The sequence below is a fragment of the Lissotriton helveticus genome, chromosome 6 (assembly GCF_964261635.1).
Source record: "Lissotriton helveticus chromosome 6, aLisHel1.1, whole genome shotgun sequence".
Classification (NCBI taxonomy): domain Eukaryota; kingdom Metazoa; phylum Chordata; class Amphibia; order Caudata; family Salamandridae; genus Lissotriton; species Lissotriton helveticus.
The window spans coordinates 964284686-964310936 of record NC_136067.1 but is presented as its reverse complement, the minus strand read 5'-3'; positions in this window follow the sequence as shown (position 1 = coordinate 964310936).

Here is a 26251-nt window from a genome sequence, read left to right as displayed (position 1 = left end):
TAGTATCATGATGAGCCAAAGTATGAGGATAAATGCACCAAAACCCACCCAAAATTCGAGCCATGGAGAAACCAGATATGTTTCTTTCAGTTGTTTCAAAAGTTCTTTAGCTTTATCTTTAAAGGTTTTTGATGATGGCTGTGTCTTTGATTCACTGAAGCCTTCGGAGGAATCATCGAAGTTTATGAAGTAGCCGGATGCAGTTCTGTCAATTGTTCCAATTGGTTCAGGATCACTGTTTCTTGCATTTGCACTTGGTACTTCATTATAGATTGGTGTGTCTCTGCTAAATGTTTTTATTTGGGTTTTCAGAGGTCTAAGTTCCATTGCATTGTTGCATAGTCCTTGTTGTTCTTTTGTAGGTGTTTCGAAAGTGATTAACCTCTTTGTTAGAACCTCTGTACTGGTAGCAAACCTTGGTGTTCTGCTACTTATTGGGAGTCCACTTGGCCTACTATTTGTTATCGGCCACATGATTGTGGTTTTACCAGGTCGATGGATACAACTCGGTTCTCCTTTTTACCAGCAAGTGGCGGTAGTACAACTGATCTTGTCCCGTTGACAGACAAGACAGGAACTGCTTTTCTGTAAGAAGGCCCAAATTCCTTCTTTACCGCGATCTTTTCTCTGACTAGATCCCCGACTTTTGGAATCCAGACATGTCTTGCTGGGACAGGTGGTGGTTCTTCAGTGGTTGTTGGCTGTTGTTTCAACTTTATGTTGCTCAGGTCTTTTCTTGTTTTGTTTAAGTCCTGCAAAATAGCCAAACGGTCTTTGATATCAAAGCTTTTTTCTTTCACCACTGAAGTCTGACTATCAAGGTCAGAGATCAACATCCTAGTTCCAAATAATAATTCGTACGGACTGAATCCCTTCAGAGAATTTCTTGGCAAGTTATTTAGACTACGTTGGACACTTATTAAATGTTTGACCCACCCAGCTCCCGAACCTAATACCTTTGCCGTTATAGATTGCTTTATGTCACGGTTTTTTCTTTCAACAATTCCGTTCCCCTCAGGGTGAAATGGACAAGAGTACCGCAATGCCACGCCCATGCTGACCATGGCCTCCTTATAAGCCCGAGAGCTAAAAGCAGTACCGTGGTCTGAATGCAGCATGCCAATTGCGTATGTGCCGATAAAGACTCGCAAATCTTTTATAACAGTTCTGGCGTCAGCCGTTCGCTGGGGCCACATCCATATGAATCTCGTACATGAGTCCACTGCAACCAAGATATATTTATAGTTACCATCCCTTTGTAAGGGACCACAGTGGTCTAGGTAAACACAGGCTAATGGTTTATCCGAGATTAGAAGGGGCGTCTGTGCTGGACGTCTCACCGTTGATACTTTCATTTTTTGACATATTTCACATTCTAAAACATAATTCCTTGTTTGTCTTCTCATTTGTGGCCACCAGTATCTCTGTTTTAATAATGATACTGTGGCTGAGACGCCAGCATGTATAGAAGCAAGCCCTTCGTGTGCCGCTATTATAAGTCCTAACCTATGTTCCATGTTTGGAATTGCCATATCCCCCACTCCAGGGATTCGAGCAAAAGGAACATTGTTTGTATCAGTTATGTATGAGTATTTTACAGGAAAGCCTTTCGGGAGTGTTTCTATCGAATCCTTTTCTGTAGCGCTGACAGCTTGTAATATTTCGCTGTCTATTTTTGTTTTTGACCGGGTGATGGCAGCTACGGAAGCCGTTTGCACATCTGCCTTCGCGGCCTCATCAGCCAATGAATTCCCTGCAACGTGAACGCCATCACGTTGATGACTCAGCGTATGTATCACGTGAGTCTTTGGTAGTTCTTTTTGTAAAAGAACTACTTGTTCCCAGAGCATTTTATGCTTGATTGTGCCACCTTTCGCATCCTTGAAACCATTCTGAAGCCAGATCTGCAAGTATTCATTGTAAGACTGAACGCAATAATACGAATCGCACACTATGAGTGTGGGGAATTCTCGATCGGTATTTTCAAGCGCCATCTTGAACGCCAGTAGTTCAGCTCGCTGAGCTGTACAATCTCCTAAAGATTGTGTTTTAGTGATTGATGGTTTAAATTTTCCTTCGTGCCAGCGACCTTTAACGATCGCGCACGCAGCACTGTAAGCTTGCTTACCCCCCACTGCGGGTTGTGCTGATCCGTCTGTATATATTATACAGCCGTAGTGTTCTAGAGGCAGAATTTCGGTCGGCGGAGGACATTCAAATTCATATTGGAGAAATTCTTGTGTTTTTAAGTAAGGATCAAATTCGTACGCCACGTCTGTTGCAGCAAGAGAATTAGCCCATTGTATCCATCTCGGATGGAGCGCTTTAGCATTCGGAATGCTTGCTTTTGTTACAGCCTCTAAGGCTGGTATCGGTGTCACGATTATTATTCGTTTACCTTGTGCCAGGGCTCGTTCTTTTGCTATAGCTGTCTGTGTTGCAGTTAGAATTTTTTCCGTTGGGCTGAATTTCACTTCAGCCTTAGTGTACAAGTGTGATTTGAATGCAATCGGTACCTTTTCTCCCTCATTAGAGGTCAGGTATGTGAATCTGCATCTTCCTGGGATGACTCGAATCACAAGATTGCGTGTGTTATCACGTGTTTCTAATTTTGTTTTAACTAGCATGTCTGTTTGTAAGGATCTCTGAATTTCTGTGTGTATTTGAGTCCAATTGGATCTTTTAAAATCTGGTTTTATCGATCATAAAGGCGTTTGACTCTTTCTGCGTAATTTGCAATATATGTTCTTCCGAAATTTAGGAAGCCTAGAATTGACTGTAGGTTTTTTAGTGTTCTAGGTGCTTGGAGGACGGCACATTTTTCTAGAAAATTGTCAGCCAGGCTTTTACCTTCACTTGATAATTCATATCCTAAGAACAGGACTGTCAGATGGGCAATTCTGGATTTTTTAAAGTTGAATTTGTAACCCTCTGCTGCGAACCCAAGTATTATGGTGTTCACTCTCTTCAAGTGAGTCTCCAAGTCATCATCTGTTAAGTATATGTCGTCGACATACGATAATGCTTCGTCGTCATATATTTGTAGTAATTCTGTTACTCTCGCTGAGAATACCCCCGGGCTGTTTTTGTACCCCTGGGCTAACCGACAGAATTGTTTTTGAGTGCCATTTATTGAGAACGCAGACAAATATCTGCTCTCTGGTGCTATGTTTTGACAAAAGAATCCATTAGAAATGTCTAATGTTGTTTTGTATTTTTTGCGCACTATGTTATTCATTAGTGCAGCACTATGCGAATTTTGCACTGCAAAAGTTTTGCAACATGAGTTAAGGTGTCGGTAATCCAAAACTAGACGATATGAATTGTCTGGTTTGGAGACCGGAAACAAAGGGTTGTTCATTTGTGAGGTGCAAGTTTCAATCACCCCCTGGTATTCTAGCTGATCTAGGATTTCTTTTACCTGTTTTTTAGCTTCTTGCTTAATTGGGTACTGCCTTTGTGCAGTAGGTTGTGATTTTAACTGGATTTTGTGAGGAGGAGAGTCCTCATCCCATCCTACGTGATTTTTATATAAAGCAGGAGCTTGAGCTACTGCCCACTTTCTGGCAAGTGTGTATTTTTTATGAATTGGGATGTGATTTGAGAAGGCAGGCATAATTATTTCTTCGCCATGAGGGCACTCCCTGACAAACTCTGGTGGCCAGTCTTTTTCAGCTAGAAGGATGTCATAGCCCTTGGAGAGATTATCCCAAAATAGTCCCCTTATTTTTCTAGTCTTATCTCCCTCTATACGTAATGTTATTTCGTATATTTTGTGAGGTTTGCTAACTCTGGTGTCTGCAGTTTCCACTTGAAGATATTCATTCGTGTCCACTGTCTCCAGATGATTCATAAGGACTTTGCGAGCTATGCTCACTTCTGCTGCGCTGTCTAGCATTGTCTGAGCCCATTCTCCGTTTTTCAGTTGTGTCCTCAGTATTCTCGGCATTGTTAACTACCTTGATACTGGCTACCTTCTTTTTTGGAAATTGTAATTTCTTTTTTAGCTGAGCAGGTTCCTTGTCTTTGGACTTGGCGTGCTCTTCTCTTTGTTCTGATCGTCCTCTTCTTTCCGATTTCTGCGAGGAAGTCTGAAAAGATTGAGAGGGACGTGTATCAATGTCTTGATATCTATCAGGCTTTTTTATATTATCCCTATTTCTAAGGTTATATCTTTTCCCAGAGGGGTCACTCTGTGGTGACCTGTGTCTTTGGTTCGGAGATTTTTCTCTTCGCCTAGGAGACCTTCCTCTGGACTGGAATTTCTTTTCTTTAGGATTGGATTGTTTGTTTCCATCCCAGCTCTTTTTCTGTGATGTTGAGTTATTATGAAAAAATATTTTTTCAGGACTTTCAATCAGTTGTGGTTTTTCTGGTATTCCACCTAAACTATCTCTACCTAGTTCCTCATCGGATTTTTCTATGATTCTGGCAATTTCAGCTGGTTGGTCTGCTATATCTGTCTCCTTTAACCTCTGGCGGATCGCCACGTTTGCTGCTTCACCTTTTATGTTGGCTAATAATATAGCCGAGACCTGCTTGAAGTCTTTTAGTAATTTCATACCAAGAGTTAAAGCGGGTTCTGGACCGTATTCGTCTTGAATTTGTTTTAGCACATCTGGTATTACCGAAATGGATGGAACACCGTGCGTTTTTGTGTAGATGGAAGCGAAGACTGTACCCCAAGTGTCACAGTCCTCAATGTGTGGTGCGATTCCCATTGGAAGACAGATAGTCAGAATCCTGTGTTTTTCTAATGGGGTGGTGTCAGGAAACACCGCCTATATTTGGGTGATTTTCTGTGCCAACCAGAATGGTATTTGTTCCCGTTTAGCCGGTACTTTACCTAGGCAGGATTGTATGTTCTGTGGTGTAATTTTATTTGTGTTCCCCTGGTGAGGGGTCAGCTGTGGAATTTTAATCGCTGGCTGAATTGTTGAAGTCCGCATCACATACTGGACTAATTGTCTGTGTATTTTTATTAGTTGTTTTAGCTGTGTTAAAAGGTTTGCTGCAGACATCCCATCGATGTCTGGATGTGGTGTGTATCCGGCTAGGACCGGCCACGTTGCTCCTGGTCTACCTAAAGGACCGAGCCTGGTGATGTGATTATTATGTTTTAGGGCGCCATCAAATAAGAGCAGGTGCTCTTGAAATTTGAGTGGTACTTCCACCTCCTCGAAAGGAGTGTACGTTTCAGGAGGTTCCTCTATTTTGTAATAGTGGAAGTACTTTGTTACAGCATTTGCTGCTGGAAAATGTATCCTTGAATAGTATACCTCTGTCTGCCGATATTCGTGTGCCTCAATTACGAATATGACTGTGCCACCTCTAGGTGTCAGTCCGTTTTCTATAAGTTTTAAGGTTATAGATTTCCTTTTGATGACCGGGATGAGTATTATCTCCGGGTCTGCATTTTGTAGTGCAGTATCAGCTTCTGCGAGTTCAGTTGCTAATCTAACTGCCTCTCTTTCCTCATCACTGTCTACCATTTTACCGACAGGATGGTTATTTCTTTTGTTTGCAGATCAGGTTTCTTATGGAAACAAAGATTAGATGCACAATATTTTGGAACAGTGTATCCTTCAACGTTGACTATACCAAGAACCATACATAGGAGTTCCCTCCTGCGAGGTCTGGCGGATATGACCTTTCACCCACTCCAGACGTCTTTGGAGTATAATGGGAAAAAGGGGTCTGAGTGAGAAAGCACGACTGAGTTACTCTAAATGTCTTACGTTAGTTTTATCGCCCTTTCCAAACGCGTTGGGCGCCATGTAGTGTAGTTCCTATTATCCCAATAGGCTCTGCGCATTGGAATAATACCTTCAATAGTATAGGCCTAGACAGACGTTAACTAGGTCTACTACTGTCGATATTAGACTTAAAGTTTTGGGTTTGCCAGCTAGCTCAGAGTTCACTAGAAACTTTCTCGAATGTACAGGAAGGAATTAACTTCCCTGATTAGACAAGAAGGGATTTAGTTTCTGACAACCATAGAACATGACAACTTTGCTCTCCCCTAATCAAGAGTGTATCTCGAGAGTCGTGTGAACAAAAGGCAATTTATTTTACTCAGTCAGTATGTGCATTCTTAGTCTCATCAGAATGTAGAGAAAAGGAAGAGACGGGCGTGTTCAATAAAAAGGTGTTATTTATTGATCAGTCTCTTTTCTCGTACAAGAGAAATGGATCGATATTATTGCAATACTTATGGTTAAGTAAAGTGCATACATTAGAAGCAGAAGTATAAAATAATACTGTAAAAACATTGATATGGTTTCTAAGCCATATGAAGGTTTAAAATGATTAAAATATATTACATACACATATACATTTGACTAAACGTACTCAACTGGTGTTTCTAAATAAGCCTACCCCGTGTACCTGACCTAAGTCTAATACGTGGGCGGGAATAGAAAGTTACAGTTTAAGTTAAGTTTGTTTTTGCCAAGTGACTGACTAAAGAATTCTCTGTGAGGGGTTATTCAGTTCTGTACCTGGAAGTTAGGATGAATGAGGGATGGTATCTCTCTTCTCTGCTCTCGATATTCCAGGCGCCTGCGAGGGCTACCCGGAAACGCCGGTGCTGGATTTCTCGGCAGGAGAAAGCAGCGCGTCTCGTTCTCAGCGCGTCAGGAAGGCGGGGCTGCGCCAGCGGGGTCTGCTCTGCTCTGGGCTTCGGCAAGTATGGCTGCTCCGTCTCGTCACCACCGCGTGTGTTTGCATAGGGCAATATCGGTAATATTTATACCTTTAAGGTGCCGAGATTGACGTAAGGATGGACATAGATACGTCAATAAGGATGTCATACGACCAGGTTGTTAGCACATTCTTTTGCTGAAGTTCTCGGTGAAATCAAAACAATGGCCGCAGGGTTTTTCCCAGGTTGTCATAGGTTTGATTTGTTATGAGAACTCCGTATGCCTTATCAGGGGCTGGAGGAATATCGCTTGTCTAATTAGATCTCAAGCGTTATGACCTAATCAGATAACACGTTCCTGTGCCGTAGTGTGGCTTCGTCAGATAACGGTATCTGCATCATGGGGGTTTGCTGCCTCATGGGCCGACTGCTAGTTAACTTGTTGGTTTGTTAACCAGAATAGGGTCAGGAATAGGGGGATCGATTCAGAACCTATAGGAATACATCACAAGGTAAGATGCAGTCCATCCAGACTGGGCTAAATGACAGGAACCAAGACACACTTAGTTCTCTTAGGCGAGGTGTGCCTAGATGTTGTGCCATGCAATCATGGTATTTTCGCTCCAGGAGTACTGTTTCCATCTCCTTGGTGACTGGGAGGTCCATTGTGTAGCAGAAAAATAACAATCAGGATACCTGTGTAAGAAAGTGGCTCTGTATATACTCGACCACAGTAAGGTACAGTGTGTACAGAGTCCACAGTCCCCAGAGGTTTGGCAGAGGCTAAAGTTAGATATAACCTTACTCTCTAAAGTGGTAGCTTGGTTGAGCAGTAAGGCAGTATCAGAGGACAGTGTAAAGCATTTGTTGTACACACTCAGTCAGCAAATGGTCTCACACACTCAAGAACGGAACTCTAGGTGAATTGTTTAGTATCAAAATATATAGTTGTTTTTATTTTAGAACCAACAAGGTATCAAAATATACTTTCTCAGAATGAGTTACTTTAGTTTAAATACTTTTCAAATAGGCAGTAGACTTTTAAGTACAGTAGTTACAGTTGTTGCAATGGGCAAGACAATTTCAAACATAATGCAAAATTGAGCTCAATGGGAATTTCTAGTTAAATGCAATTAGTTACTTTATGGATTACTTTTCTAACCACAGGACTGGATTCTAGATTCAGTTCTGGGACATCTCCTGTAACAGTTGAGTAAAAGCATTTTGGTTACAGTAGTGATTGTTAAGGAATATATTTGTATTTTAAAAGTTGACAGAATTTTTTTCACATAGAATCACCAATGTTATCCTATAGGGGGAAATTCACTTAGCAGGTAAGTAGTGTTATCGTTACTTTTTCTTACTCAGTGTTGGATCCTGGATCCAGCCCTGGTGCATCTCCTGTAAACAATTGAAAGAATGCGTTTAAGTCATACGGGCATTTTTAAGGAATATTTTTAGTTTGTGAAAGTCGACACTTAGAAACGTTTCTGGTGAAAACCAGACAATGGATTCCTCTGGAAGGAAATACAAGTTACTGGTAAGTACGGTTAAAATCACTTTTCAGGGTCAGTGCTGGTCTAAAAAGATGCAGCACTGGGTTCTCTCCTGATAACAGGTGAGTAGATCAGAATTCGTTGCTCAGCTGATTTTAGATGAATATTTTAATGTTTCAAAACTCCACACTGGGAAGAATTTCCAAGTGAAACCAGTCAATGTTACCCTATGGAAAAAAAGTGAGTTATCGGCTTTTGGGTAAGTACTTGACTGGCAGAGTTAAGGTTCTGGGCATAGACTCAGGGGTCTCCCTGGGTCAGGTAGATACAGGTGGTACACCCTCAGCGGCACAGGGGCAGCCGGGTGCAGAGGCAGTTAGGCCCAATGTTATCCAATGAGAGGCAGGGGTGTTCGGTTGGTGGCTGCTGGCAAGTATGCCACGCAGCTGTGGGAGCTGGGCTTCTGGTCACTTGCTCAGGGCTAGTGGGGAAGTAGAGTAGGACAAAGGTTGCACTGCCAGGGGCACTCGGGCGGCCTGGTGCAGGGTGCTTTTGAGCGGTCGGGCGCTCAATGTTATTCAATGGGAGTCTTGAAAGATGAACAAAGGCTGCAGGCTCGGGGATGGAGATTCTTCAGGAATGACCAACCCTTCGAGGGGTAAGTTGGGATCTTGGAGAATAGGTAGGCACCCCGGAGTTGGGCACAGGGGCCGTGGGGCGCCGGGTCCAGGGGTGTCTTTTGAGTCGGTGGTTTCCCTGGTTGTGAGGCTGCAGGTGTCGTCTGGGTCGTTGAGGAGGGTCCTTGGGCACTGGATTTCAGGTCACAATCCCCGGGGGGACATCCTCAGGGCCTTTGTCCACTCGGGCACAGGCCGGGCTCGGCGGGTGCAGTGTGCTGGATTCGCGGTTCCTGGCTGGCACCAGGGGTATTGCTGTTTGAGCAGAACCACTGCTCATAGGAGTCCCAGTCTCCGGGGTTTTCAAGGTTGCTGCCTGCAGGAGACTCCGGGATTTAGCAGGAGCAAGTTCAAGGATCAACAGGCCTGTAGATCTGGGGCCAAGTCAGTTGGTGTTGTCCTCTTGTTAGCAGCTGTACGGCAGGTCTTCTTCTTCTTGATCTTCTTTCTTGTTTTCAAATCGGGATCTGAGGAAGGAAGGTACAGTGTGCCCCTAAATACTAAATTTAGGGGTGTTACAGGTAGGGCAAGGGCAGGGTCCAATGGGTACACCCCCTATCCTGCTCCTCTCCTGTGGGAGGAGGGAAATAGCCTAGCTCCGATTGGGTAGGGCTCCCCATCCTCAAGATGGCGGTAGCCCAGAGTCATGCTTCACCTCGCCTCTCCCACCTGAGAGGTGGAGTTGGCACAGGCTGGCACATCCCCTTTCTTCACGTAGGGTTTCCTGCCAGTCTTTCCGCCAGAGTGGGGGTCAGAACTGGTGGGGGCCAGTTGCTGACTACAACAAGTGGCCTGGAGAAGCTCACAAAGATGGCATGCCTTTGAAGCTTCCCCTGCCCATCCTGGGGGAGGAGACCTAGCACCTCGCCATTGTTGCAGGCCCAGGAGAGCAGATGGCTCTCTACCAAGGGGTCTAGCAACATGTCTGCTGTGTGGCAGCCCAGGCAGCCTCTCAGACAAGACGTGGATTGTAGGTCAGGTTCAGGGGCAACTCTAAGTTGCCCTCTGTTGTGCATTTGGCATTAAATCCCACACTGGCATCAGTGTGGGTTTAAAGTGCTGGGAAATTTGATACCAAACTTCTCAGACTTCAGCGTAGCCATCATGGTGCTGTGGAGTTCGTAATGATAACCTGCCAACACCATTTACTCTTAATGGCATCACTGCACTTACAGTGCCCAGGAATGGCTCTGGGTACTGTAGGGGCACAGGGCTCATGCACCTGTGCCCACACCACTGGCATAGTGCACCCAGCTAGAGGGGTGACTTATGCCAGGGAAGTGTGTTTGTGGGCATGGCACACAGGGATGTGTTATCTAAGTTAATCACTAGCACACCTATGTTTTCCTCTTTTAATTACTGAGTAATCCTGTTATTGATGTGTATCCTACTATGGCGTGCTTGTGGGTATCGTAGGGCTGCCTGTCCCTGCGTGGACTGAATCTGGACTGAAGAGGTTCGAGACGTGCTGTCACTAAACTTAATTTCCACTATCTTATCTCAAATAAAACATTAAATCATTAAATCAACATTTGACTTGTTGTGTTTACATCATTAAATGTTTGTATTCATTTCATTTCTTTTTGAATCATCATATTGTATAAATCCAACCGAAATTTCAAAACATAAACTTTGTGTATGTCATACATTCATTATTTTCATGACATTATACTTCAAAATATACATATCATCAGTATCTTAAATACAAAGCGATAATCAATTGTTGTAATGGCATGCAATGTAAATGTATGCGCTGTAAGGGATGTTGCGGTGTAAAAACTGCGTTGTAAAGGCATGCGTTGTAAATGTATGCGTTGTAACGTCATACATTTGGACCAAATATATCATAATCAATCTTTTCCCATACTATACCATCAGGTATAGGAACAGCAGTAATGTTCACTGATGACAAGTCTCTTTGTTCTCAATGTGACGATAGGTGAGGTTTCAGAATAAAATTCACTTTTTGAGCTGCAGAGCGTTGTCAAAAGTAAGTTCCGTTAATAAGCATACTAAAAACAGTTACTAAGCCTATCCAGAAAAAGAAAGAAAAGTATCCCAGTAATTAACCAGAGTTCTATCCAAGGTGATACCAGATAAGTATTTTTCAGACAGTTCAGAAAATCAGAAAATCCTTAATTTGCTTGTTGCGTGTCTCTTGGTCTGGCATTGTTTCAGGTTCACTTGGATCCAATGAAAACGTATCAAAGTCTATGAAGTAGCCAGATGCAGTTCGATCAATTTTTGGTATTTCCCAAAAGGTCTTGTGGAAACTGTTGCTTGCTCTTGTTGAGGCATGTTGATGTAGATATCTGTGTTAGGTCGAATTGAAATTTGTCTTTCTTTTTTGTTTTGAACTTCAGTTTCAAGAGGAACAAGTTCCATGGCATTGTTGCATGGTCCATCATTCCGTGCAGGTTACTCTTCAAACGTGATGAGTCTTTCTGTTTGAACTTCTTATTTGGTAGTGAGAGGAGGGCGCCGGTTACACCGGAGTTCACGCAGCCTACTACTCAGTATCAGCCACATAGTGTGGTTTGGTAAGATTAATTGAGACACATCTTTGCTCCTTTTTACCGGCAAGAGGCAGCAGAAGTACAGTTCTTGTTCCTTCAATGGCCAGGACAGGAGATCCCCAATTTTAGGGACCCAGACAGGTCTTGCCGTGACTGACTTGACTTCCCCAGTTATGTAGGAAAAACAGTGGTTCCTGTGGTGGAGAAGTGTGGCTCAGGGGTTAGAGGCAGCAGAGCCGGAAGCTGAGATCGGTCCTGGACCAGGGTTCAATTCCCCGCCTCGGCGGGTCTTGGGCTAAAAATTCCACGGACTCGATAATTCTCGCCCCGGTGCCTCCTCGACTCACGGGTTCACACTCTGCGACTCTGGGCAATAGCTTGCTTAATCTCCACAACGGCCCCTCGCGGCGGGATGCCTGACTTTCACCTTGTGGATACCCTGCTATCTCACAGGGGAATACCAGGAAGGGTTCCCTAAGCAAGCGCCGGGAAACCCACTGCGGGTAGCTGTGCGCTATATAAGCTCAATTACATATATTATGAGGTTATGATACATAAGCACAATCGTAATATAAATGGTTAGATAATGGCAGAGTGCGAAGGAACTACTACACCGATTCCAGTGTAGTATATTGTATGGATTTTTTAAACAATAAAGTTAGGAGTACACATTATACATCAAAACAACATTTGTGCACAGTGTCCGAAGTGACAAAGGGAACCTAAACCTAAGTGACAATGTGAATATTATATACAAGGTTGCCACAGTTTGTACAAGTCGACCATTATCAAAATAATTCCATGTGAACAGCAGCCATATACAATGATATGTGCTGGGAAAATGGTTCGCTTGTTCTGTTTGTTGACAGTGTTTTGACCCTCAAAAAAATGTGGGGTCTCTTCAGGACTATTGATGAAGGGACAACTAAATGGAATGAAATAAAAAGAGCATAAGGCCCATATATCGGCACAAAAGGGAAAAAGGAAAATAAAGGCTAGTGGCGGTCCGCTTTACCTGGACATTGCTTTGTAGTGCCCTGGATTCATTTAGCTCCTGTAAAACAGCCAAACGTTTATGGATGACAAAAGGTTTTTCATCCGGCACTTTGCCATCACAATCAAGATCAGGTACCCACATTCTTGTACCAAATAGGGCCTCATAAGGAGTGACACCCCCTAGAGACCTTCTTGGCATATTATTTAACGCTCTTTGAACTCCATACAAATGTTTCACCCAATACTCTAGCTGTTAAAGACTGCTTTAAGTCCCGGTTTTTCTTCTCCACAGCTGAATTTCCCTCAGGATGGTACGGAGAGGAGTACTGCAATGCTACACCCCAACCTCTGATGGCTTCCTTGTAAGCCCTAGAGCTAAATGCGGGCCACGGTCAGAATGTAATGTGCCAATTGCGTATGTCCGTATAAAGACTTGCAAATCTTTTATAACAGTTTGAGCGTCAACCGAGTGCTGGAACTACACCCATAGGAATCTTGAGCAGGATTCTACTGCAACCATGAAATACCTTTAAGCCCCATCTGTTTGTAAGGGGCCACAGTGGTCCATACACGCGAGTGTTTTGTCTAATATTAGCAATGGTGTCTGCGCTAGACGTGCTATGGTGGAGCTTTTCATTTGCTGACAGATGTCGCATTTCAAGACATAATCTTTAGTCTACTTTGTTAATCCTGGCCACCAGTAGCATTGTTTAGGTAGGGAAACAGTTGCCATTACTCCTGCGTGTGCAGAACCTATACCCTTGTGTGCTGCTAGAATTAAACTTAACCTGCGATCCATATTTGGTATTACTCTATACCCCACTCCAGGAATCTGAGCAAATGGAACGTTATTTGCATCTAACTTGTAGGCTACTTGAGTGGAAATGTTTTCGGTATTGCTGATTTATTGTGTGTAGCAATAATCAGAATCAGAATCTCACCGTCTATAATACCGTTTTTGAACGAGTGATTGCAGCTATGGAAGCCGTATGTACAGCTCCCTTCGTGGCTGTGTCAGCCAATGAATTCCCTTCAACGTGAATGCCATCACGTTCATGACTCAGTGTGTGTCTCTCGTGAGCCCATGGTAGTTTGTTTTTCAACTCCACTACCTGTTCCCATAGCGTTTTGTGCTTAATTGTGTCACCTTTTGCATCCTTGAACCTATTCTGTCCCAGTGGTGTAAGTAGTCATTGTATGACTGTACATAGTAAAAGGAATCACACACAATGAGTGTGGGGACTTCTCGATCCGTATTTACCAGTGCCAATAAAGGGGCTTGAAATTCTGCCAGCAGCATCGTGCAGTCTCCTAGAGATTGAGTTTTTGTACAACTCGGATGACATTTTCCATCCTGCATGTGCCTTTTAACGATTGCTCATGCAGCGCTGTATTGCTGTTTACTCCCAATGGCCGGCTTAGCAGATCCGTCAGTGTAAATTATATATTTTTACTGATCTAGAGGCATTATTTCATTAGGGAGAGAATATTCTTGTTCGTATTGCAAAAATGCTTGTGTTTTTTGACTCGGGTCATACCTGTATTCTACATCTGTTGCAGTAAGAGAAATAGCCCATTGTATCCATTTTGGATGTAAGGATTTAGCATTTGGAACGCTTGCCTTTGTAGCAGCCTCTAAGGCTGGTACTGGGGTTATGACAATTATCCGTTTCCCCTGAGCCAGTGCTCTTTCTCTCACTACATCAGTCTGTACTGCGGTCAGAATTTTTTCTGTTGATGCAAAACGCATCTCAGCATTTGTGAACAAATGTGAGTTGAATTCTATTGGCACTGTTTTACCTTCATGATACGTTAGGTATGTGTACCCTGATTGACCCGCAACTATTCGAATCACCAGTGTGTCTGTAAGTGTTTTGAAGCTATCATATCATCTTGTATGGAACGAAGGATATATGTGTGTTCCTGTGTCCATTGTCTAACTGAAAATTCAGGTCTTATCAAATTTTTAGGATTTTGGAGGTTGTAGCAGTTCACACTTTTCTAAAAAGTTAGCTGCTAGGATTTTCCCTTCACTTGAAAGCTCATATCCCAGAAAAAAGGACATTGAGGTGGGCTATTTTAGATTTTTTTAAATTACATTTGTAGCCCTCAGAGGCGAATCCCAATATTATTGTATTTACTCTTTTGAAGTGTTCTTACAGATCATCATCCGTTAGCTACATATCATCCACATAGGACAATGCCTCTTCATCCAGATTTTGAAGTAATTCAGTTACTCTGGCCGAAAACAACCCCGGGCTATTCTTATACCCCTGGGGTAGTCGACAAAATTGACTATGGAGCCTAAGGCAGAGAGTGCGGTTAAATTCCTAATTTCAGGCTCTATATTTTGGCAAATAAATCCATTTGAGATATCTAGTATAGTTTTGTATTATTTCCACACAATGTTATTCATTAATGCGGCACTTTGTGCATTTTATACTGCAAATGTTTTAGTGCAAGTGTTTAAATGTCTGTTATCCAAAACTAGACGATACGAGTTGTCAGGTTTCATTGCCAGAAATAAAAGATTATTCATTTGAGAGGTGCAAGTTTCAATCGCCCCTTGGTATTCAAGTTGATCTAAGATCTCCCTGACCTGCTTTTTAGCTTCTTGCTTTTTTGGATACTGCCTCTGTGGAGTCTGAGTATTTTTTATGGAATTATGTGGTGGGTTGAATCCTCATCCCATCCAACATGGTTCATATATAATGCCAAGGCTAGGGCTACAGCCCACTCCAGTGCATAAGTGTATATTATTTATTTGGGAACCGGGTCGTAAAAGGCTGGTAAAATTAATGGTCCTCCCCTAGGGCAGTCCATGATGAATGCTGGCGGCCAATCTTGTTCAGCTAATAGGGTGTCATAGCCAAACGTCAGAGTCTCCCAAAAGAAACCTGTAACTTTCCTGGGCCTGTCCCCTCCATTTGAAGTGTTATTTCATATAATTTATGTGGAACAGTTACCCTAGTATCAGGTATTTCCACCGTGATATAATGATTATTTATGCACAATTGAAGAGAGGATATATTGTGTTTTCTAATTTCCATGATGTGAGTTTTCAACGTATCACATGTAATTCAAACATACTCATAGATATGTCCGTACGTACACACATATTAGAATCTAGGGCTTTAAACACACAACACATACTAATGTTTTTTAACATTTTAAAGTGCTTACAGATCCCCAACATCATTGTCCTGTGTAATAAACAAAATATATGACACTGCACATCACTAACTACACTTCACTCCTGAACTCCAAAGGACATTGTAGCCTCTGTTAAAGGAAACAAAATATTAGACAGATTCACATATAAATTTCAGACATGTACCTGTTGATCTGGTGAGCCTTAGAGCTGACCATACAGGGAAAGGACCTCCTGTACTAGTAACTCCAGCTCTTCTGCCGAGAAGGCAGTGGCCCTCTCACTTTTTCGACCTGCTCCCAGAGTTTAGTAACAGCAGCAAAAGTGGAGGAGGTCTTGATGGCTGCAGTGTTAGGAGACAACTGAGCTTTTATTGAACTATCACCTACATGTATGCAAATTGCAGCGGAGATGGACACAGCCATTGACCTTCATACATTGCTTTCACACACGTTAGCCTATGACTGTGTCACTTGTGGAGTTGAACACCCACTATGCTTCTGCCACAGACTTCTTATTACACATGGCCTAACGGTTGGTTAGCTGACTGCTATTTTAGAAGGTGAAATAGTGTGTGAGCGTTAAACCAGTCAAAACCAGTGAAACGGTGGGCAGCTTGTTTACATAATCAAACTTCAAAAGACACTAATGTATTTATATGTAGTGCGTTCCTGTGGTTAAATACGATATTTGCACGCGTTGTTTTGTTTGTAAAAAATGTTTAAAAATGCATGTGTAACTGATATATCAAAAATGAAATATTTATCCATTCCTTCAGAATTAAATTATTGATGGCCAACAAATTACATTTTTGAGGGAGAAATGATCAAAATAAATGTTAGAATTAAATTTGTTTTTAAATCACATATCTTTTTTAGCACAACTTTACATTTGTGTCAATAATAAAAAATATATTTATGTGGACAGTGTTTAAATATGTTGACAATTCTTTCAATGCAAACATTTGAACCTGGGGAGATTGAGGAGACAACAGCCTTAAGTGTACCGCCCATTTGCAGACCTTGCCATCATGGAATAATGGGATATTATCAAAAAATTCAGATTGAATAGCAAATTATACTGGATTTATGCCATCAGCTGGAGCCATATCTTCTGCCTCATAACAGAAATACGACATCAAATACTCCAATTGCCAAAGTCATGGCAGTTCTTCATATTGTGTCCACGGAATAATTCCAATACATTGTGGCAGTATCAGGTAGAATGTGACAACCTACTTTCAGTGGTGTGCTATAAGAAGAACTTTCATCAATGATGAAACACATCAACAGCTTCATCCACTTTCCACAACATGAGGAATTTATGAATGTGAAAGGTGATTTCTTGCTTTGGGTGCCGACCACATGTGGTTGGAGTAATTGATGGCACACATATTGCCTTTGTGCCACCACATGCCGGAAGCAATTCCATTCAATCAATGTGCAAATTGTCTGCTTAGCTGATTTGTACATGACAAGTTTCTGTATGTTTTTCCCCGGATCAGCCCCTGATTCCTTGGTAGTACAGAACAGCAGCATTCCCCTGAAAATGTCACAGCTTGGACCTCAGAGGGCCTGGCATGTTGGTAAGTACAATCTGACATATAATTTTTGGGGGTAATTTCAAGGGGAATCATCTGAAATGGTGTTACATATCTTGGCTCTTCTCTTTTTTTTTTGATTTAGGAGACTCCGCTCATTCTAACTGACCATGTTTGTTGGCATTGCTGAGGAATCCAATAACTCCAGGGGAGGTCTGCTTCATTGAGACCCATGGAAGAACACGGAGGCCAGTGGATTGGGCTTTCGGGCTCCTAAAGGCCTGAATTCACTGTCTGGACAAGACTGGTGGAGCTCTCCTCTACTCATCCGTTATATTGTATGTTGTGCCATATCACCATGGCATAGTCGCTGCATTCTGCACAACATAGCCCTGCAACAGAACATCCTTTACATCGCAAAGGATAGTGACCATGAAGAACCACCGGATAAGGATCCTGAAATGCCAAATGATGATGATAGTGATGAGAAGGAAGGAGTTGACTTACTTCAGGATGTCATTGTCAACGTCTTCACATGAGTGTAAGAATCTTTTTACATATTTTCAGAATAACTTTGAAACTAACTATTGATGTAATGAATATAAAAGTTTGTGCTGGACATCTTTTTAGGAAGGGCAGGTTCAGAGAAATCTAGGCCTCAACATTGACATTTGTGTTCATTTTTATTGCTTATCTCTGATTGGGATTTGGAACATGTGTCCTCGAAAACATAACTTTGCAATGTGCCTATTTTATTATGTTTCATTACTTGTTCTAATCTTTTTTAGGTATATTTACCATGTCATCTTCATTTGGACATTTCAAGGTTGTGATATTTGCAGTAAAATGGTGCTGTTTCAAAGTACAAGGGGGCCGTGGATTGTTGCTGTGGAAGACACACATATTTTGTGTGTACATATCTTGCAGGGAGACAACTTGCACAGTGATTGGATGGAAATGTCATAGAAAGCATTAGACTTGCTTTTTGTTGAATGGTGGCACCAATCCAATATGTGCTGCTTTATTTGTTCTAACCTCATGTGGTATTCAACCAAAAGCATAGTCACCCTCCCCTTCACATTGGCAAAATACACATTTTGTGTTAAGTGTATGAATATGTTGATGTGTTTCATCATTCTAGGAAGAAGTTCTTGTCTCACACCACTTAAAGGTGGTTGTGACATTCCCCAAGCTCCTGCAATAGTGGCATTAGTGTATTAGACAGAACCTGTGACCACAAAATTGAGTACTGCCTGATGAGATTCATGTTGAAATATCCCAGAAGGAAGAGGAAATTCAGGATATTTATCCTAAAAAGAAGTAAGTCTCTGAATGGGATTGGAACATGGTGATGGTTGCAGGCTGAAAGGTGAAGACACGGTGCAAATTCTGGGAGCATGACTTGGCAAATGAGGAGCTGGAGGAGATATTGCAAGTATCCTTGAAACTGTTGTATGCTATGGTGAAATCCACTCCATTAAGAATGAACCACCTCTTTACTCTTTATAAATGTGATTAGACTCTGTGTAAATGAGAAAATGTAAGAGTACAAGAGAGTACAGATGTACAAAATTCTGTTTTAGGTGGGCTAATGACATGTACGTTCGTGGAATGTCCAGTTATAGTCACCTATTGGCAAGATGTGGGTAAAGTGTTAAACACAATAACAAACTGCGGATTCTGAAGAAGCCCCATCTTGATATTGTGCTGAGTAGATAAAAGTGGTTCTTGTGGGAGGGTCTTCAATAAAGACCAAAATGCATTGCTATTCTATCTGTTGCTGTTTGCTAGAAGGGGAATCTGTAAAAGATGGACACATGCCAAGCCCCCGTCAGTGAAAGAGTGGTTGACAGTGGTTGCTAATGTGTGTAGGCTAGATAAAGTGAACTTCAGTCTGAAAAAAAGAGTAATTGTCGGAGCTGTTCGAGGCATGGCAGGCGAAGAAACAGGGTAAAACAGTCCGATGACTATACCAAGGTTGTCTCTATAATGTGCTGTAATATTTCTAAGCATAAGAATGAGAGAATTGTTACCTGTCCACAGAGCACCTGTGTGGATGTTATCCGTGTACCCCATTAATGGCAATAAAAGGTAGTCAAAAGCATAAGCATAATAATGATAGAATTGTATGGCGTTTTAGATTCCGAATGGATTTTCCAGATTCATGCCCTTATATAGGTACAATTCAAGTTGCCCTTATATAGGCATAGAAATCAAGCCCTTATTTAGGCATATCCCATGCAGTCCAAATACCGGCATGGCTACTTCCATCCGTTCACCAAATGTCACAACAATTTCTTAGAAAACCAGCTTAAGCCGTTAGGGACTTCCCCTTGCTTGAATATTGATTTCTCTAAAAAGTCAGTTACTTTACAATGAACAACTATTCCCTAGGGGTTCATTCATGACGTCATATGCCCGACTTTACGTCAAACATGGCCTTCCTAAACACCTTCAAGGTATAAATATACCTTCACTTACTATGGCAAAGCATGGTGGTTAGGTGCAGTTCGACGACCTACTTGCCCGACGCAGCTCGACTCAGCAAGTGCCGAAGGAAGCCGACTCTCCGATGACGTACTGATCAGGAAGCTGCCCTCCTCTGCTGTGAAATCCAGCTCCAGTGTTTCTGACTCCCCTTGCGGGGTGTTGGGAAATCGAGTCCCGAGACAGAGATACTAGACCTCCTTCATTCTAAGGTATGGAGCTGATTAGAACCTAGAGAAACCTTTGGCAAATTCTTGACAAAACTAAACCTATGCTAAAGACCATACTTACTTCTTCCCACGTACTAGACTTAGGTTAGATACATTGGATTAGGCGTGTTTTAGAAGCACCAGTTGAGTATTTTAGCCTGTGTTATTTATGTATGTATTTTTATATGGCATAGAAACCATACAATGCTCTTACAGTATTATTTCATATTACTGTTTACGCTGTACACATTACATTTTGCATTCTGCCTAACGATTGTAGCAGTTCACCTCTCTTGCATGAGAAAGAAGACTGTTCAATAAATCCTTTTATTGAAAACGCCTGTCTCTCTATTTCTCTGCAACTCTGTAGAAACGTAGCATGCACGATTGACTGAGTGAAATACTTATCTATTGTTTTCACGACTCTGAAGATAGTTATTCCAGTCCTAGGGAAACAAAGTTGTCATGTTTATGCGGTTGTCAGAAACAAATCTATTCTTGTTTACTCGAGAAAGTTTCAAGTGACCTCTGAGGTAGCTGGCACTCTCTATTAAGTTTTTTTATATTTTATAGAGTCCTACTGACCTAAGTCCTACGTCATATCTATAGGATATATTATTCCAATGCGCAGAGCCTATTGGGAATATAGGAATTACACTGCATGGCGCCCAACGTTTGGTAAGGCACTAATTTAACGCTTGAGACTAAAGTAACTCAGTCCTGCTTTTCTCAGAGACCCCTTTTTCCGTAATACTCCAATAGACGTCTTGAGTAGGTAAAAGGATAATATCCACCATAGCTGAGTAGGACGAAAAATCCTATGTATTCGCTTTTTGGTTTGTTCAACGTTGAAGGATACAGTGTTCCAAAATATTGTGCACCTTATCTTTGTTTCCTTGAAACTTGCTCTGCAAACTTTCAATCAACAAAATGACGGATAGCGACAACAACAACAACAACAACGGTGGAGCTGCGGCTGATCCAGCAGCTTTTAACATAACAGGTTTCCAAGAAACCGATGAGGATACTATATGCATTCCTATAAATGTAAGGAAAGCCATCACTATAAAACCTATAAAACATGTCCTAACATTGATAGGTGGTAGGATAGTTTTTGTGCTAGAGGCACATGAATATCACCAGACAGAGGTATTCTATTCATGGATAGTCTTCCCTGAAGCAAATCCAGTAACACATGTGTTTCACTTCTACAAAGAAGATGAACCACCAACGGAATATATTCCTTTCGAGGATATTGAAATTCCACTCACATACCAGGAGCATGCGCTCTGGTTTAAAGGAGCCCTAAAACATATAAATCACATTACCAGGCTATGTCCACTAGGTAGAGCAAGAAAAACATAGCCGGTTTTAGCCAGCTATACACCACATCCTGACATTAATGAAATGACAGATGTAGAATTACGAACTCAACTAAAAGAGTTAATTAAAATCTATAGAAAATTGGTTCAATATGTCATGCGGACTCTTAAAGTCCAACCAGCAATAATGATTCCACAACATCCCCCTCATCAGGGTAACACAAATAAAATCACACCCCAGACTTTACATTCAGTCGATGGTAAATTACGTGCAAAATGGTAACAAATTCCATTGTGGATAGCTCAAAAAACTACTAAAATCGAGGCAGTATTTCCTAATACTACCCCTCATGAGAAACACAGAATTGTAACAATCTGTTTACCAATGGGGATCGCACCACATCTGGAGGACTGCGACACTTGGGGTACAGTCTTTGCTGCAATTTACACTAAAACACATGGTGTTCCGTATATGGCGGCAATACCAGACGTCCTGAAACAGATTCAAAATGAATACGGTGCAGAGCCTGCTTTAAATCTAGGTATGAAATTACTCAAATATTTTAAACAGGTCTCAACAATAATATTAGCTAATATTAAAGGTGAAGCAGCATCCGTGGCAATCCGCCAAAACTTAAGGGAATTTGATGTAACTGAGCAACCACAAGAACTAGCCAGAATAATTGAAAAATCCTATGAAGAATTAGGCAGAGACAGTTTGGGTGGGAAACAAGTGACACCCCAACTGTCTGAAAGTCCTGAAAAGGTCTTTACTAAAAACACTTCTACTCCTCCCAAAAAGAAGTGGGAAAATAGCAAATAGACTTCTAAAGAGAAGATTTCTCATTCCGGAGGTAGGTCTCCTCAAAAGCAGCCCTCTGAAAGGAGGTATAAGCTCAGGAATGGGGATAATTTGAGAAAACCTGATAGATATCAAGATACTGATATACATTCCTCTCGTACCTTTCAGACTTCATTACAAAAATCCGAAAGATGAGGACGGTCAAAACACAAGGAAGAACGCGTGAAGTCCAAAGACGATCAACACGTTCAATCAAGAAACCTCAATTCACCAAAAAGAAGGTAGCAGGTCTAAAAATCAGACATGCCGAGGATCTTGAGGACACAACTCAAGAACGGGGAATGGGCTCAGACAATGTTGGACTGCGCAGCAGAAGTCACCATAACTCGCAAGAACTTGAAGGATCATCTGGAGACAGTGGACTTGAATGAGTTCATCCAAGTTGAAACTGCAGATACCAGGGTTAGTTGTCCACATAAGTTATATGAAATAACACTCCTAATGGAGGGAGACATACCAAGAAAAGTGAGGGCACTCTTTTGGGAAAGACTTTCTAAAGGTTATGACATTCTTCTCGCTGAACAAGACTGGCCAACAGAATTTGTCAGGGAGTGCCCACTTGGTGAAGACATCATTATGACTCTAAAAAGAGAGAGTTTTCCCAAACAAACCCAGAAAGGACCGGGAAATATCACAATCAAAAAAAGGGGAGATTCCTTTCTGTGTGTTCAAACTCATATACTCAAATCAGCACAAAAACCATTTGTTTAGACCAATTTCAGACTATACAAAGCCCTATGTAAACATTCTAATCAAAGCATAATCATATATGTATCATAATAATTTTGATTAAAAGAAGATCAAATTTAAAATAAATGCATATTTGTTAGCAATCCATTAAAATCAACTACACATATTATTGACATTGACAATATTATGTTACATTTTTATACATTTCATAGTGAATCAGTACATCTTTCACAATACACATCATTTAAAAAATGTATACACATAAAAAGGTCCGTATGTCGACATTCTAAATTACGCAGAAAGGGTTAAACCTCTCTACGAATTAATCAAACCTGATTTTAAAACAGTTAATTGGACACAAAAACACACTGAAAATTTGCGTTCCCTCCAAACAGACATGTTAGCAACAAAACATTTTCAAACATGCGTAAACGTACGCAACTTAGTGATCCGAATCATTCCAGGACAATGCGGATTCACATATTTAACTTTTAACGAAGGTGAAAAAGTACCAATAGCTTACAAATAACACTTGTATACACAAGCAGAAATAAAGTTTACTTCAACAGAAAAAATTCTGACAGCGGTTCAGATTGCTGTAGCAAAAGAGAGAGCCCTCTCACTGGTAAGCGCATAATGGTCATTATACCTGTACCTGCCTTAGAGGCAGTGACAAAAGCGAGCATTTCAAATGCTAAAGCTTTACATCCGAGATGGATACAATGTGTTAATTCTCTTGGTGCAACAGACGTTGAATACGTTTTTGATCCTTATTTGAAAACACAAGCATTTCTACAATACGAACAAGAATGTCCTCTGTCTACTGAAATTTTGCCTCTAGAGCAGTATCAATGTATAATTTATCCTGACGGATTAGCTCAACCCTCTACGGAGGGTAAACAAGCTTATAGTGCTGCGTTCGCGATCGTTAAAGGTCGTTGGCGTGATGGCTAATTCCGACCAAGGGTCACTAAAACTCAATCTCTAGGAGCTTGTACACCTCAGCGAGTTGAACTACAAGCATTCAAGATGGCGCTTGGGAATATGGACCGCGAATTCCCTACTCTCATAGTGTGCGAGTCGTGAATTCTTACTCCGGATGATGAATCAGGTCTAGTGATATAGGCGCTTCACTTGGTTAACGATGTGTCTGTACTCTAATATTTATTGTATTATGGTGCTTAGGGAAGGGGTCATCATCCTTAACCTCATCATTTAGATCTCTACATGAGAACTGTATATCTGGAATAAAAGAAAAGAAAAATAAGAACAAGGGAGATCTATTATTGCTGTCTTATTGTCTATATGTTATGAACTAAATTTAATAAGGGTTTATGTGTGCTAGGACATTGTAAAAGAAAGTGTACGATTCGTATTATTGTGTTCAATGTTACAATGAATACTTGCAGAACTGGATTCAAAATGGTTACAAAGATGCAAAAGGTGGCACAATCAAGCATAAATTGCTTTGGGAACAAGTAGTTCAGTTACGACAAGTACTACAAAACACTCACATGATACAAACGCTGAGTCATCAACGTGATGGCGTTCATGTTGAAGGGAATTCATTAGCTGATGAAGCTGCGAAGGCAGCTGTGCAACCGGCTTCCTAGCTGCAATCACTCATTCAAAAACGAAAATAGACAGCAAAATAATGCTAGCTGTCAATGCTTCAAGCAAGGACAGTGGTAAAACATTACCTAAAGGGTTTCCACTCAAATACTCATACATAACTGATGCGAATAATATTCCGTTTACTCGAATCCCTGGAGTGGGGGATAGAATAATACCAAACATGGAACATAGATTAGGACTAATCTTAGCAGCACATGAAGGGCTCGCTTCTGCACATGCAGGTGTTTCTGCCACAGTGTCATTATTAAAACAGAGATACTGGTGGACACGCATGAGGAAGCAAACCAGAAACTACGTTTTGGAATGTGAAATCTGCCAAAAATGAAAGTCTCTACTGTGAAACATCCTGCGCAGACGCCTCTGTTAATTTCAGATAAACCATTAGCCTACTTTTACCTGGACCACTGCGGTCCCTTACAAATGGATGGTAATGATAAATATATCATGGTTGCAGTGGATTCATTTTCAAGATTCATTTGGATGTGGCCTCGGCGCTCGGCTGACGCTCGAGCTGTTATGAGTCTTTATCAGGACATACACAGTTGGCACGCTACATTCTGACCAGGGTCCTGTATTTATCTCTAGAGCTTACAAGGAGGCCATGGATAAATTGGGTGTTGCATTGCGATACGCTAGTCCATTCCATCCTGAGGGAAATTTGTGGAGAGAAAAAACTGGGACATAAAGCAATCTATTAAAGCTAGGGTATTAGGCTTGGGTGATGGGTGGGTCAAACATCTAATAAGTGTCCAACGTAGTCTTAACAATCTGCCAAGAAGTTCTCTAGGGGGTATCACTCCATATGAAGTCCTTTTTGGGACCAGAATGTTAGTATCGGACCTCGATTGTCAGACTTCAGTGGTGGACCAAAAACTCTTTGATATCAAAGACCGTTTGGCTGTTTTACAGGACCTAAATGAATTAAGAACGGAAAAAAAGTAACGTGTTCCTGAAGCCAACAACCACTGAAGAGAAACCGACCGTCCCAGCAAGGCCTGTCTGGATCCCAAAGCTTGGGGATCTAGTCAGAGAGAAGATCACGGACCAGAAGGAATTTGGGCCTTCTTACAGACAACCAGCACCTGTCCTAGCAATCCATCCACGGATTAAGAAAAGTATTACTGCTGCCCCTTGCTGGTAAAAAGGAGAACAAGTTTGTGTCCATCGACCTGGTCAAACAACATCATGTGGCCGATCATAAGCAGTAGGCCAAGTGGACTCCGCCAATGTAGCAGACGCCCAGCTCTGGCTACTATCCAAGAGGTTCAAACTGAGAGACTCTTCGCCTTTGAAGAATCTGCAGAGCGAAATGAAGGACTAAGCAACAAAGCTATGGAACTTGTACCCCTTGAAACCCAAATAACAGTTTGTCAAGAAACGCCAATCTACAACGAAGTAGCATCTGACTACACAAATGTAACAAGTGTTCAAGTGGTTCCAGCGATTTCAACGAATCCTGATGCAATCCCTACAATTGACAGAACTGCCTCTGGCTATTTCATTAACTTTGATACGCTTTCTGAGGATCCCAGTGAGCCTGAAACAACGCCAGTAAAAAGAACTTTAAAAGAACAAGCAACAGAACTTTATCATCACCTCGCGAAGACTTATCTGGTTTCACCATGGATTGAACTTTGGATTGTGTTGGGTGTGCTTTTTCTTCTACTTTGGTTGACTCTGGTAATAACTTTGGGAATGCTAGTAAATGGAAGATACGTACAAAGGGACACAACAAGTAAGAACATCAACTTACTCCTCAAGTCACACAAATAATCTCATCGTGAACAAAGAGACTTGTCATCAGTGAACATCACAGCCGTTCCTATACCTGGGGGTATAGCTTGGGACCGAACTGATTATGTCATTTTTGGCCCTGCAGGGCTGTTGAAGATTCCACACCAGTTCAATATTTCCTTGAATGACTTAGTTTCATCTAGTACCTTTTCTGATGATTGGGACTTCGAGACTGTTAATAATATAATGTCAGACTTAGAAATGTCTGCTGTATTTACAAATCAAGAATACTT